Source organism: Megachile rotundata, chromosome 12 (assembly GCF_050947335.1).
Source record: "Megachile rotundata isolate GNS110a chromosome 12, iyMegRotu1, whole genome shotgun sequence".
In the NCBI taxonomy this organism is placed as follows: Eukaryota; Metazoa; Arthropoda; class Insecta; order Hymenoptera; family Megachilidae; genus Megachile; species Megachile rotundata.
The window spans coordinates 8,545,467-8,560,653 of NC_134994.1; the positions used below are offsets into that span (position 1 = coordinate 8,545,467).

The 15,187-nt window shown below is 34.6% G+C and overlaps 1 protein-coding gene and 1 long non-coding RNA gene across 2 annotated transcripts in view; both read left to right on the top strand.

Annotated features, from left to right (window-relative positions):
* UQCR-Q (Ubiquinol-cytochrome c reductase ubiquinone-binding protein) overlaps positions 1-15,187 on the top strand; it is a 169,613-nt gene that overhangs the window by 26,597 nt on the left and 127,829 nt on the right. The window lies entirely within an intron of this gene.
* Positions 153-5,987, top strand: LOC143265473 (uncharacterized). The gene is made up of 2 exons (XR_013040061.1): positions 153-292; positions 5,403-5,987. It is a non-coding gene; the product is annotated as an uncharacterized LOC143265473 (long non-coding RNA).

Here is a 15,187-nt window from a genome sequence, read left to right on the forward strand (position 1 = left end):
ACTGGGAGATTCTGAGGACCGACGGTTCTGGTTCACGACTGGTTCTTCTCCTTCTCCTTCAGCCTCTGGCCCCTTCCATGCTCGTTCTGCTGCTGCACCAAGGAAAAAGAGACGGATGTAACTCTCGAGCCGGACTACGGACGAGGAGCAGACGCGATCTTCGAGAATAGAAAAAGAACAGAGACCCAAGAGGATGCTGGAGAGATACGAAGCCAACGGCAGGTTGCTTCGTGGTAGAGAGCAGAGGGACAGGGTGCTATGGTGGCCCCATGGGTGAAAAGAAGTCGATCAGGTAAGGGTCAGGGACGCATTCGCAACTTTTGGCTCGGTCGCCAGATGTGCACATACTTTGGAAGGATTTTCTCTTCGATTCACACGCGGGAGTTTTGGTAGATGAGATGGCGTGTTGGGAGGATTTGGTGCTGAATTTTTAGATGTGGTTATAGGGTTTTGGAATTGGATTTGATGGGACAATTTTAGGTACGTGATGGAATAGGTAATTAGTATGATTGATGGTATATTTGGAAATGTGTGATTTTATGGTAACTGGAAGATTTCCAAATTCTATGTTTCACGAATTCTGATATTTGCAATACTGATGGTCTCAAGTTCCATATCTTCAAGTTTCCAAATATACAAAATTGAAAAAAATTCAAGATATTAAATTTTTAAATGTCAAGACTTCAAATTTTCAAATTTTCAAATTGTTAAATTGTCAAATTGTCAAATTGTCAAGTTGTCAAGTTGTCAAGTTGTCGAATTTCCGAATTATCAAATTTCCAAGTTGTCAAATTTCCAAATTGTCAAATTTCCAAATTGCCAAATTTCCAAATTGCCAAATTTCCAAATTTCCAAATTGTTAAATTTCCAAATTGTCGAATTTCCAAATTGTCAAATTTCCAAATTGTCAAATTTCCAAATTGTTAAATTTCCAAATTTCCAAATTATCAAGTTTCTAAATTGACAAATTTCAAAATTTTCAAATTGTCAAATTTTCGAATTGTCAAGTTTTAAAATTGCCAAATTCAAAAATTCAAAAATTGTCAAATTCCAAATTTTGAGATCGTCGAATATCCAAGTTCTACATTATCAAATTAGCACGTTCGCAAATTCCTAAAGTTTAAATTCTCAATTTTCCAAATCCCACAATTTTAAACTTTTCAAATTTTAAAATTCTTTTTGAAATTCCTAAATTACACTCTAATTCCCTAGGGATTTCCAACCCCCTAAATTCCCAAATACCCAAATTTCCAAATTATCAAATTACCAAATCTAATTCAAAAACTCTTCAACCTTAAAAAACCCCAAATTCCAAAATTTCGTAATTTGCAAATTCCAAATTTCCAAAACTACCCTATCCTGGTCGCATCAACCAATAAATCTCCCCAAAAGTACCTAATATATACACCCCGAAAGTCCCTAGAATATATAGCCCAAAAATCCCCAATATATTTACCCCAAAAGTCCCTAGAATATATAGCCCAAAAATCCCTAGAACATATTATAGCCAAAAAATCCCCAATACATATATCCCAAAAGTCCCTAGAATATATAGCCCAAAAATCCCCAATATATTTACCCCAAAAGTCCCTAGAATATATAGCCCAAAAATCCCTAGAACATATTATAGCCAAAAAATCCCCAGTACATATATCCCAAAAGTCCCTAGAATATATAGCCCAAAAATCCCATGTATACATACCCTAAAAGTCCCTAGAATGTACACGCAAAAAATCCCAAGTATATATACCCCAAAATTTCCTAGAATTATACCTAAAAATTTCCTAGAATATACACCCCAAAAGTCCCTAAAATATACAACCCAAAAATCCCTAAAATATCTAAACTTCTACCACATTTCCTACCTTGCCCCCAAAGTCACTCAAAAATAAAACTCCCACAAGTTTCCCAAGAAATTTTTATCCCGTCTCAAAACAAGATAATATAAACTAAAAATTTCACGTGTAAAACTCGCCAGAAATCAGATACGTCCCAAAGTACATAACACCGTTCAGTTTAACCCCAGCCTACCGGTTGAGGTTTAAGTTACTTAAGCATAATATTACAAGACATCCTCTTCTTTGAGACACTAACAAGGAAGAAATAAAGGAAAAAGAAGCAAAAAGTAAGGAGGAAAGATTCTCTCATGGAAATAAGATGTTTCCGGTATTCCTGCTCGTTTCTAGAGCAAGCCTTCAAAATTTATCAGTCAGATCTCTCTACCTGGAACGAAGGTACAAACCTTTTGAGACTAATCCGTGTTCCTAACATGGGCCAGGTGCGGAGATTTAAATCTTGAACGATCTCATTCAGGGCCGAAGATTGGCGTAGCGAATAGCACGCGGTTCTTTGTGGGAATCGCTGACGTCATTTGTTACTTACACGTTGTGCTCTTTAGCCTTTCGGCGAGGTTTGGGTCAAATTTGGGATTTTATGTTCTGGGAATGCGAGGAGTGCGGGAGGTTTTAGGTGATTGATATTTTAAATCTTTTGTGGGTGAACTTGTAGATTTCATACGTTTTACAAATGTGGAATTTTTTAATTTTTTGGGTTTGCAATTTTACAGTTTGGAAATTTATGAATTTTTTAAGTTATCAAGTTTTTAAATGAGGTAAATTACTGTATATGCAAATTACGAAATTTCTCAAACTTCAAAAATTTATCAAATTCTAAATTCATAAATTCTTAAATTCTTAAATTCTTAAATCTACAAATTTAACAATTTCCAAATTAATAAATTTCACAAATCAATAAAGTCTAAATCTCTGGAGGTGCCCAAGTCACTAAATTCCAGATAATCAAATTCCCAAAAGTACAAATTTAATAATTCTTAAATTGTTACATTTCTCAAATTTCATAATCACCAAATTCTCAAATCCACAAATTTCTATAATTCTCAAATTCCCAATTTCCCAAATTCCCATTTTCTCAAATTCCCAATTTCCCAAATTCAAAATTTCCCAATTTTCCAAATTCTCAAATTCCCAATTTCTCAAATTTCCAATTTCCCAAATTCCCAAATTCCCAATTTTCCAAATTTCTAAATTTCCAATTTCTCAAATTCCAAAATTCCCAAATTCCCATTTTCTCAAATTCCCAATTTCCCAAATTCCCAATTTTCCAAATTCTCAAATTCCCAATTTCCCAAATTCCCAATTTCCCAAATTCCCAATTTCCTAAATTCCCAATTTCCCAAATTCCCAATTTCCCAAATTCCCATTTTCTCAAATTCTCAATTTCCCAAATTCCCAATTTCTCAATTTTCCAAATTCCCAAATTCTCAAATTCTCAATTTCTCAAATTCCCAAATTCCCAATTTCCCAATTTCCCAAATTCCCAAATTCCCAAATTCCCAAATTCCCAAATTCCCAAATTCTCAAATTCCCAATTTTCCAAATTTCCCAAATCACCAAATCCCCAAATTCTAGATCTTCCAAAGTGACCAAATCACTAAATTCCAAATACTCAAATTCTAACTCCCCAAATCACCTAAATCCCTAGTCTCCTAAATCCCCAAATTTTCCACATCTCCAAATCCCCAATTTCCAAATCCCCAAATCACCAAATTCTCAAGCTTCCAAGAACCCAAACTCCCAAAATCTCCAAATTGCCTTTCACACAATTCATAACATACAATTCCTCAATTATCAAAATAGTCCCTCATAACAAATTTCATTTCCAACACACCAGCCCTAAAAAACAAACCCATAGTACACACTTTCGTATAAGAATATTCAGTTGTCCGATAAAACAGTCCGCAATTGCATTACCATAGAGAGGAACTACTTTTTTCAGGAAAGGAAGTGGACAGGAAAGTTGCACAATCCATTGAATTAACACATGTAACGAGTTTTCATCTCGCCTTACGTAACCGTAGGTAAACGATATGAGATTATACAGGCGAACAAATCATCAGTGTGCTTTCACGCCGATCGTTTTACGATTATTATACCGTCCGAAGCGTGTCAGCGAAGGCAAACGCGTTTCGAGAAAGGCACTAAACGCGAGCGAGTAAGAGTGATTCGAAGAAAGCGAAAATTTTACCTTCGCCTACTTCTATGACCCCGAGTCGTTCGATCTGTTTCTTACGACATCGAACGTTATACGATTCCCTAGGGAAACGTCTTCTGAGCTGAGAAGAAATAGGGAAAAATTGGAAAGGAAAATCTGAGCTTATGTTCTTTCAAATTTATTTTGGATTTTGGATTTGAGAAGTTGGGGATGTAGAAATTTAGGGCTGTGAGAATTTTGGAATTTACGAAATTAGGGGATTTTTGAAGTATAAGATTTTACAAATTTTAGGGGTTTTCAGATTTGATGGTTTGGAAATTTGGGGATGTGGAAATTTGGTGGTTTGGAAATTTGGGGATGTGGAAATTTGGGGGTTTGAGAATTTTGGAAATTACGAAATTAGGGGATTTTTGAAGTATAAGATTTTACAAATTTGGGGGGTTTTAATATTTGGTGGTTTGGAAATTTGGGGATGTGGGAATTTGAGGGTTTGAGAATTTGGGGATGTAGAAATTTAGGGCTGTGAGAATTTTGGAAATTACGAAATTAGGGGATTTTTGAAGTATAAGATTCTACAAATTTTGGGGGTTTTAAGATTTGATAGTTTGGAAATTTGGGGACGTGGAAATTTGGGGGTTTGAGAATTTGGGGATGTCGAAATTTAGGGCTGTGAGAATTTTGGAAATTACGAAATTAGGGAATTTTTGAAGTATAAGATTTTACAAATTTGAGGGGTTTTAAGATTTGGTGGTTTGGAAATTTGGGGATGTGGAAATTTGGGGGTTTGAGAATTTGGGGAAGTAGAAGTTTGGGAGTTTGAGAATTTGGAAAATTAGGAAATTTGGAGAGTGAATCTATGGGAATATTAGGATTTGGAGATTTCAGAATTTAGGGATGTAGAAATTTGGGGGTTTGAGAATTACAAATTTCACCCTTAACGCTCCAAGTGTGCCACGAGCAACCCCGAATTCCACACATTACTCATTTATAATTCATACAAATATTGCAATAAAAATTATATTCTGAGATTATGAATTACATTCTGAAAATTGATAGGTAAAAGAAAATAAGTACTTCAAATAATCTTAGAACCTAGAAAAACCAACTTAATCTTCCAGTAATTCGCACCAGAATCTAAACTTGCAAACTTCCAAATTTAAAAAATTAGAAAATTTACATTGAAATTAAAAATGTAGAAATTTTAGTAAGATTCCGAATTTCGTAAGATATCCTAGTTAATTTCTCCATGCAGTGTCTTACCATAGCAACGGCCGAAGGCCGGTGGTTCGACGGCGGCGTTCGCGAATCCGAGTCACGTTTTACGCGGTTGCGTTCGGAATCAGATGAAACTGATAACCGTGCGTCGCCGTCTTTACGATGATTTGTTCCAGTGTGGTCGTCCAGGGCCAAAGTCAACAGCCAGCGGCAATAAAGCGATGGCCAACAGGGATGGCAATGACCCGAGTATCACGAGAAATCTCTCGATTGGGTCCAGCTGGTGCACTCGGAGCTGGTCAACAAATAGATTTCGCAGTTTCCACCTCGTGCACGACTTCTACGATACGTTCTGCCGGATGAGTCAGACACTCCACTTGAACTCGTATACACCGGTCACTCTTCTATTTTAATAATTGCTACGAAACCGCACCTCTAATTTTACCTCGTCGCGAGTGCTCCGAGTGATCCGACTCCTATATGCTTCGTTAACCCTTGGTCAGTGGCTAAGGGAAACTTTTGGGGTGGAAATCGATGGATTTTGAATTTACAAACTTCTCCAATTTATGAATTTACATATTTTTGAATATATATAGGGTGGCTCGTGACTATCCAAAAGTTTGTATATGTCAAAGTTTCTATATCCTTAAATTTCTAAATTTTTAGTTCCAACATCTTCAAGTCTTATAATTCTTAAAATCCTTAAATTACATAATTTCCAAAAATCCTAAATTTCTAAATCACTGAATTGAGAAAATTTCCAAATAGCCAAATACTCAAGTTCCAGTATTCTAAAAACTGTGTATCCATAAATTTCTAAATTCCCAATCCCTACATCTGCAGATCTCATAATTTCCAAAATCCTCAAATTACATAATTTCCAAAAATCCTAAATTTCTAAATCACTGAATTCATCAAATTCCCAAATAGCCAAATACTCATGTTCCAGTATCTTAAAATCTCTATATTCATAAATTTCTAAATTCCCAACCCCTAGATCCTTAAATCTCATAATTCCCAAAATCCTCAAATTCCATAATTTCAAAATTTGCTATAATTCTAAATCACTAAATTCAAAAAATTTCAAAATATCAAAATCCTCAAATCCCTATATCTCTAAATTTCCTAATTCCTGAATCTCCAAATCCCAAATCCCACAATTCCCATAACTTCTAAGATTCCTAAATTACAAAAATTTACAAATCCCCAAATCCCTACATCCCCAGATTCCTAACTCCCAAAATCTCTATCTTCCTGACTTCTCAAATCCCCAGATACCAAAATCTCTGCATCCCAAACTTCCCTAATCCCCCATCCCTAAATCTGAAATATCCCAAAATTCCCAAATTTCTATGTCCTTATACTACTAAATCCTGTAGCGATCTGTTACGTAACAAGACATATAGGTTAAGATAATATTTGTCCGAATAAATCGTTCTTTGCTAGATCCATAACGTTCACCTTGCTAAAACTGATATAAACAAGGTGGTATTTAAATACTGTCGAATTTATTGCAGTACGTGCGCTATTTGCAAGGCAATTCCGCTTCTTCCAGCAGCGGCAAATCAACAAAATAATCCCTCTCGAAACACGAACTTGGAATGAAAATACAAAGCTTAAAAGTATGACGTAAGCCAGAAAACAACATCGACGAAGTCGGAGTACCGTAGAATTACCTGAAGAATCTCCGGGGACGGCTATTTAAAGCATTCTCTTCAACTATTTATTGTAATCCAAATTAAAGTTGCAATCTCTATTTCTGCCTTACCGAATGTACTCCATTAACTAGTAATTCACTATGGAAGAAATTTTAAAAAATTTATGTTAACCCTTAATGGTCACACTTCGTACAACATAGAGATGTCAACCCACAAGTTGGCGCGTGACCCAAAGCTCCCCATATTTTTGATAAACCAAACCCGCGTAATTACACCACTCTTTTAATATGTTCCACGAATATTTAATTATGATTCGGTTTGTTCATAACTGTTTGAATGAAAATATGTGCCGTTTGAAAATTTTTGTATTTTGAAAATTTCTTTTGTAATAATTCAATTGTTTTACCCGGACAACCTTGCCTCCTTTTAGTATTTAATTGCATTTCCGCGAACTAGCTTATTTAGTCCGGAGAACCTTGAAAAGTCCTGGAACAGGGCGCACATACAGATGTCAACCCACGAGTTGGCGCGTGGACCCAAAGTAAAAGAAGCCCACCGTGAACACTTCCAGTTACATTTCGGCAAATAAGAATAATAATGACAATATCTGCTGAACGCATTCGCGCTATCTCACTCTCGAGACGTTTGCCTGTCATTGTTTTTGACCTAATTGTGCGACCGCTCGAGATATACCGAAAATACGGTGTGGTTGTCCATTTTTCTATTCTGATAAATTGGAGTCGTTGCTCTTCTGAACAGCTGGGTCACGCGCCCACTCGTGGGTTGACAACGGTACCTGGTATATTGGGACGTTTAAAAGAACTTACTGTAAATGTAAGTAAAATAAAATTGAATTGTTCAAAAGTGATCTGTTTGTGAGTTATTGAAGAATGTATAATGTTACCACTCATGAAACTTGTTGCTATTAATATCAATACCTTCTCTTATAATCTTGATATTTATCTTTCCTTACAATCTTTCTTTATATTCTACCTTTTTTTATTCTTCATATATTTTTGTTTTATTACAATGTTTTGTAGCGTTGCAAACAAAAATTGCAATTTTCGATATAAAATTGTTTTACATGAATATCGGTGTTGAAGAATGCTCGATAAGGATCGTTCCCGTTCGAGATACGAATCGATCGCGTCCACGTTCGCTTCTCGTGCTCCTCCTTGCTCGATACACCATGAAGAAAAAAAAAATATGGAATTACCAGTGGGTGGACCAGTTCTGTGTCCCCCAAGTTATCCGAGCGTCCTTTCACGTTACGCGTGAAACTTGCTCGTTCTCGCGAACATGAAGCTGCAGGATATCATCTGTTCAAAACGAATGTTCGACGTTCGTTTTGCATGAAAAAAGAACACTTACCGCAGAACAAGAAATGGGTCGTTCAATGAATTCTTCTGTTTGTGCTATTGTGGCATAGAAATGTAAAGAAGTTATAACTATGTTAATTCTAGTAGAGGAATTTTTATTTTTTTTAATTGATAGCGTAATTTGGATGTTCTAAATTTTTAAATTTTTTAATTTAGAAATTTACAAGTGCGGTAATTTGTAAATTGACAAGTTTGGTAATTTGTAAATTTACAAGTTTGGTAATTTGTAAATTTACAAGTTTGGTAATTTATCAATTTTCAAGTTTGGTAATTTATCAATTTTCAAGTTTATGCATTTCAAATTTTCATTTCTAGTAATTTACAAATATCAAATTTTCTATTTCAGCCATTAAAAGAACCACAAATTCACAAATTTTTGAATTTCCATATTTCCAAATTAAAACTTCATAAATTTTCAAATTTTCAAATAATCCAAATATCAAATTTCCAAATTTTCAATTATTCTGCAACGAAATGAAAGGACATCCGTCTATATGGCCCTTTCCACAATATTCACTTTCACCTCCAGTGCCATATATCGAGACTCCCCAACTATTATTAAACACCGAACAAAATAAATCCAGAAACCCAAATAAAATCTTGTCAGTATTCCCAAAATCACTTAATAAATGAAAAATCTCAATGTGTGTTTTAGATTCTTTTATTTCCGAAGCTTTTATGCACATATAACGATCAACGGTGTAACAATACTGTCTCAATCGATCTTCCTTCCATTTTCACACGCATCTGCATTCTCACACTGTCTCTCTAACCCTTAACAAACAACATCCCTCTGCACAACTCGTTACATCTCCTAAAATAACCAAACAACGCCGTATCGTGTTTCATTCGAGAAACACCGATTGCTCGTTACACGCGCCGAAAATCGTCGCGAAGCCCGCTTCTCTGCTTTTCTCGCTTGCTCGCTGGATCAAGAAACGCTCGTTTAATACTGCTTGGTTTCGGCTTCGAATGAAACTGAGATCGTTCATTGTCGATTTTATTACGAATGCGTTATCAAATATACTAACATCGGAGGTCCCCGTAACGCTGGGAACAGTTTCTCTTTTACTCTCTTCACGTAAATCGTGAAAATTCAGTTATGTTTTTTTATTCGTTATGAAAGGGAATGACCTCGCGCTTTTTTCTTTCAAAAGTCGTTCCTTAGGAGCGAAGGATTTCTTTCGAGACTGGAGTAACATGCACTGAAGTAGAATCGGAAAGTTAGATTATGAAAATTGTTAGAAGTCGTTTCTTAGTTTTTCTTAATCTATGAATTTCTCGTTCGTTTCACACCGGTGAGAGAATGTTTACTATTTAAGCAAAACTTAAAAACGTTTTTGATAGAAGATGGCTGACATGTTTAACAAATAATGATGTTCTTAATTCATTTTTACGATGTCCATGATTATGACATTAGTCTGATGATTTTATAAGAAGAGTATCAGAAAAATGTCTAAATCTATGTACACCAGAAAATGTCACTTTAGATCGTATCAATATAAACCTCAAAGTTTAAACAAAATATTTACATGAATTTTACTTGTGTTGTCAATACAAAATGGCTGACAACTTCAGCCAGCAAACATGACGTTTACAGATCAATTTCCTCATTGTACTAATTATGACATAAGTCTGATGATTTTATAAGAAGAGTATCAGAAAAATGTCTAAATCTATGTACACCAGAAAATGTCACATTAGGTCACATCAATATAAACCTCAAAGTTTAAACAAAATACCTACATGAATTTTACTTGTGTTTTCAATGCAAAATGGCTGACAATTTCAGCCAGCAAACATGACGTTTACAGATCATTTACCTGATTGTAATAATTATAACATAAGTCTGATGATTTTATAACAAAAGCATCAGAAAAATGTCTAAATTTGAGTGCATCAGAAAATTTCACTTAGGTCACATCAATTTAACTTCTTGCACTACAATATGGCGTCACTCGTGACTACAATTGAAATGCGTAAAACCAGACTCCTATTTTCCGTGCAACTGAATTTTGCATTCAATTCTGATAATTTGTATAATAAAGTATCTCTTCTCTAGTTGTTATAACATTGCAGTAATAATTAGCTGAGTGCCAATAACACAGCTACTCAGAAAATTGTAGGTTAATTAAACCTAACCTAAAAATGAGTATTAATGTTGTACCAATAACTACCTATTTGTGAATGACACCTAAGAAAATTGTAGGTCAAGAAGTTAAATCTCAAAATTAAAAAATAAATGCTGAAAATTATTTTCTAGATTATACAATTTTCAAAGATAGTATACGACTTTGAAAATATAAATAACTATTTAAATACGTGTACATAAACATTCTCTCACCCCTTAAAAGTCGTAAGCGGCTCAATGCAAGATAGAATTCTCGATACCTTGTAAGCTATTCGAAAAAATCTACGAGCCTCTCGAGCATGCAGTTTAAAGCATCGATTCGATGACGATTACGTGTGGAAGCCGCTAAGAGAAACACGGAAACAGACCCTTGCACACCGTATTTATACCAACTCTTATACAAACTCTTCCGGAATGAGGTCCAGTCCGAATGATTAATTACAGAGAGGTGTCGTTGGATACAAACATGCTAAATACCTGAGAGAAATATGATCACGAACGTGTGTCAGCTATTCGCCGACCGGTTAAACGTTAGTTTCTATGCATGTGTCTTACGCATGTGGTATATACGCGACACCAACATTCCGTTTTCGTTGGCCGATCGTATCGACGCATTTCCATCAGTTTTCAGTGGTTTCTGTGGATAGTGAGAACGGTGCAGTCGTAGAAAAGTAAATTGGTGGATGCGATCTTTTTGCGGACGATGGTTAACGCTTTAATGGTCTTTTTGAGGGAGAAATGGGGGAATTTTGGGGAGTTATGGGATTTGGGAGATTTGAGGAATTTGGAGAAGTTTGGAAATTTGGGAGGTTTGGGAATTTGGGGACTTGGGGGATTTGGAGGTGTTTGAAATATGAGAAGTTAGGAATTGAGGATTTTGGGTTTTGGGATTTGAGAATTCTTCAAGTTTGGGAAATTGGGGATTTTGGGATTTGGGATTTGAGAATTCCTCAAGTTTGGGAAATTGGGGATTTGAGAATTCCTCAAGTTTGGAAAATTGGGGATGTTGGGATTTGGGATTTGAGAGTTCCTCAAGTTTGGGAAATTGGGGATTTTGGAATTTGGGATTTGAGAATTCCTCAAGTTTGGGAAATTTGGGATTTTGGGATTTGGGATTTGAAAATTCCTCAAGTTTGGGAAATCGGGGATTTTGGGATTTGGGATTTAAGAATTCCTCAAGTTTGGGAAATCGGGGATTTTGGGATTTGGGATTTGAAAGTTTGAGGATGTAGAAATTTGGGAGTGTGAGAATTTGGGAAAATAGGAAATTAGGGGATATTTGAAGTATGAGAGTTTACAAATTTTGGGGGTTTTAAGATTTAGTGATTTGGGAATTTGATGATGTGGAAATTTGGGGGTTTGAGAATTTGAGAATTTAGAAATTTGGGAAATTAGGAAATTTGAAAATTTAGAATTTCAGTAATTTCAAAATTTAGAACACTAGGAAATTTTGGGATCTAAGAATATGGGAAATTTAGAATTTGAAGATTTGAGTATTTGGAATCTAGAAATTTAAAAATTTGAAAATTTAAAAATTCGTGGATTTGAGGGGTTAGTAAAGAAAATTTAAAAGGTTGAAAAATTATAAATTCTTGAAAAAAAAGTACAAATTAAAAAATGCAATTTACTTAGTAATTTAATTGACCATCGAAGTGTTAATCTAACACCCGCAAAGATGCATTTCCTTTCGTTCCATTAATAAATCGTACGATTTACACGATTTAAGTACGCGTAATCGATTAGATGATTAGATGCGATAAAGTTTTATTACTCTGTACTCGATGCATACGATTAAACGTCGAAGAAGATGTATAGTACCTATGAAATGGTATGAGCTATGTTATATTCGAATATACAAGGTGTTTCAAAAAGAAAATTCCAAAATTTGTACCACAAATAATAATATTCACTACATTAAATCGCTGATCAATCAATTATTTTAACATTACCTAATACATTCACACAGTTGTTGTATTTCTACTTACTCATTTGTAATAATTTTTCATAGTCATATTATCACTCTTGCTGCATCAAAATGACCTTATGAATATCACAAAAATTTCATGAGGGTCATTATTATCTTCTTTAAAGAAATTGACACTTGTACAGGCTATGTTTCTTTTTTATTTCACTCTGTTGTGATTGAAAAGTTGTTAACTAAAAATTTATGAAGCATTGATACTTAGGAGAAATAATAAATAATTGCATAAAATTTACCTCAATTCTATTCTAAATTCCAAAAGAATTCTTTCTATTAAAAACAAAAATAAAATGATTTGAACCATTATTTTTGCAACACCCAGTATAAATACTTCTAGTCAATGTAAACCAAAAGTAACATAAAATAATTGCAAAAAATTTAGCTCCTTTCTATTCGAAATTTCAAAAAAATGTTTTCTACTCCAAAAAAATTAAATAATTTGAATCCTAATTTTTGAAACACCCAGTACATTACCTACATTACTGTAATCTATCTTATATCGTTTATCGGCTAATATCAGGTGTGTATCTACGATGAATAAAAAAATATCGTTATTAAATATCGCGGAGAATGTACATGTTGCGTATGATTTCTGTCTCTGATCTAACACGCGAGTGTCCTACATGTCGAGCATATGTATGCGAAATAGTATCGTATTGTACAAAGTCAGTCGCGTGGTGTGAATCGAACCGGAGAGGATGTCACGATGATTTATACACACGTTATACGTACAGTACGCTTACGAGCTAGGCATTAAACGTTAACATCTTTTCTTCTTTTCTTCCGTCCCGGCTCCCGTGACGAGGAAGTGTCGAGGAACGTGTACGTTCGATTTCAAAAGGCGACCGACACGCTATTTTAAATATACTTTCTAAATTTACGTTCTAACGGATTCTTTCTTCTTCTCCGGAAAGGAAAAGGCGCTTTGACAGTGGATAATTGGTTTCGAAATAAACCGAGAGCTTGCGACGTGCTTGCAGCCAATGAATGCCACCGTTTATGATCTTTAATAAAGCGTCTCGTTGCTGTACCTACTTATACAATTCACAGGCTTTTCTTATTCAATTTTTATTCGTTATTTTCTTCCGTTACTGTTTAATTTTCAATCTATGTCGACGTGTCTTTTCATCGTTGTTCAAAAAAATCTCTTTTGTATTTTATGGAAAATTGTTTTTTACAAGAATTGACAAGGAAACACTTTCATTTTTGTTTAATAGTTTTTCAGTGAATAGCGAAGAAATTTTTGTAATTGAAAATTTTTCGTACGGACGCACATGGTGCGTCACCATAATGTATTATTGGGGAGTTCATATTTCTCATTAAAATAAAATTTTAATTTTTCTCTGTGAGTTACTATTATCTATTTTTGAAGAATTCATAATAATTAAACTAAATTTTTAGAATTCTTCATGACGCACCAGGTGCGTCATTACTGAAGGATTCATAATTCACGTAAACTTCAAATTTGTTAAGTGCAGTGCATCACTTTTGTATATAATTAAAGAATTTATGATAGTAATTAAAATGAAATTCCTATTCAAACTTGTAATTTCAATGAAGACGCACCTGGTGCGTCGCCATAATTCATTTCTGATTAACACCAAGTTTCAATTTTCTCTATATGACATTTATTACAAAATTTTCTCTGTGTCACTGCTGTGTATAATTCAAGAATTCATAGCTATTGCACTAAATTTCCAGGGTTCTTCGTGACGCACCATGTGCGTCATTATTAAAGGAATCATGATTCACATGAACCTCAAATTTTCTTTAAGTGTAATGCATTACTTTTACATATAATTGAAGAGTTTATGGTAGTAATAAAAATAAAATTGCTATTCAAACTTGTCATTTCATTGAAGACGCACCTGGTGCGTCATAACATTTCATATTTCTGATTAACATCAAGTTTTAATTTCCTCCATCACACGCCTCACAAAGTTTTCATAGTAATTGAACAAAATTTTGCAATATTCTTCATGACGCACCATGTGCGTCATCACTGAAGGATTCATGATTCTCAAAAAAAGTTTAAATTTTCTTTAAATGTAAAGCATCACCTTTGTATATAATTGGAGGTTTTATGATAGTAATTAAACTTCTTATTCAAACTTGTCATTCAAGACGCACCTGGTGCGTCAGTGACATATCCAAAAGTTCACAGTAAAAATTCTTGCGAATTTTTATCATGATTCCCTATTAAAACGTAATAGTTCTCTATTACACATAACATTCATTTTACTATTCCGAAAAAGAACAAAAATTGCCAGAAGTATTTCACGAATGTAATAATTTTCACTTGTGAAATACATTCTGTTCAGAAAGACAATTCATTGAAATTGAAATATATCTTTCTGCTGCTTTAAACGCAGAGAAAAATTTACCATGTTTTCTATATAAACGCTCCAACAATAGCGTTCCACAAAAATGTTAGTAGAACGATGCACTGAAAGCCATTGACCAAAAACGAAAGCTATCAGAGTGTCTCATTTCGCTCTCCTAGAAAATGAAAAAAAGAACGAATCGGAGATCGTTTTTCTCATCAACTGTTCAATTTTCATTGTGACTCAAATTGGAACGCGACGCTTTATTTCACAGTATCGCGCGTCGTTTACGCGCGCCGTATGCTCGAACAATGTTTCATCGGTGAAACAACAATCGCGTCCTCCCTCGGTCTTTATTCCGTTTCTAAACCGGTGTTGAACCGTATCGGGAATACACGATGAAGGAACGTGCGTTTCCCGTCTAACTTCGCATATTTCGTCGAATAGCGAATTACTCGCAATCAACGCGGGAATCACGACGAATTGAC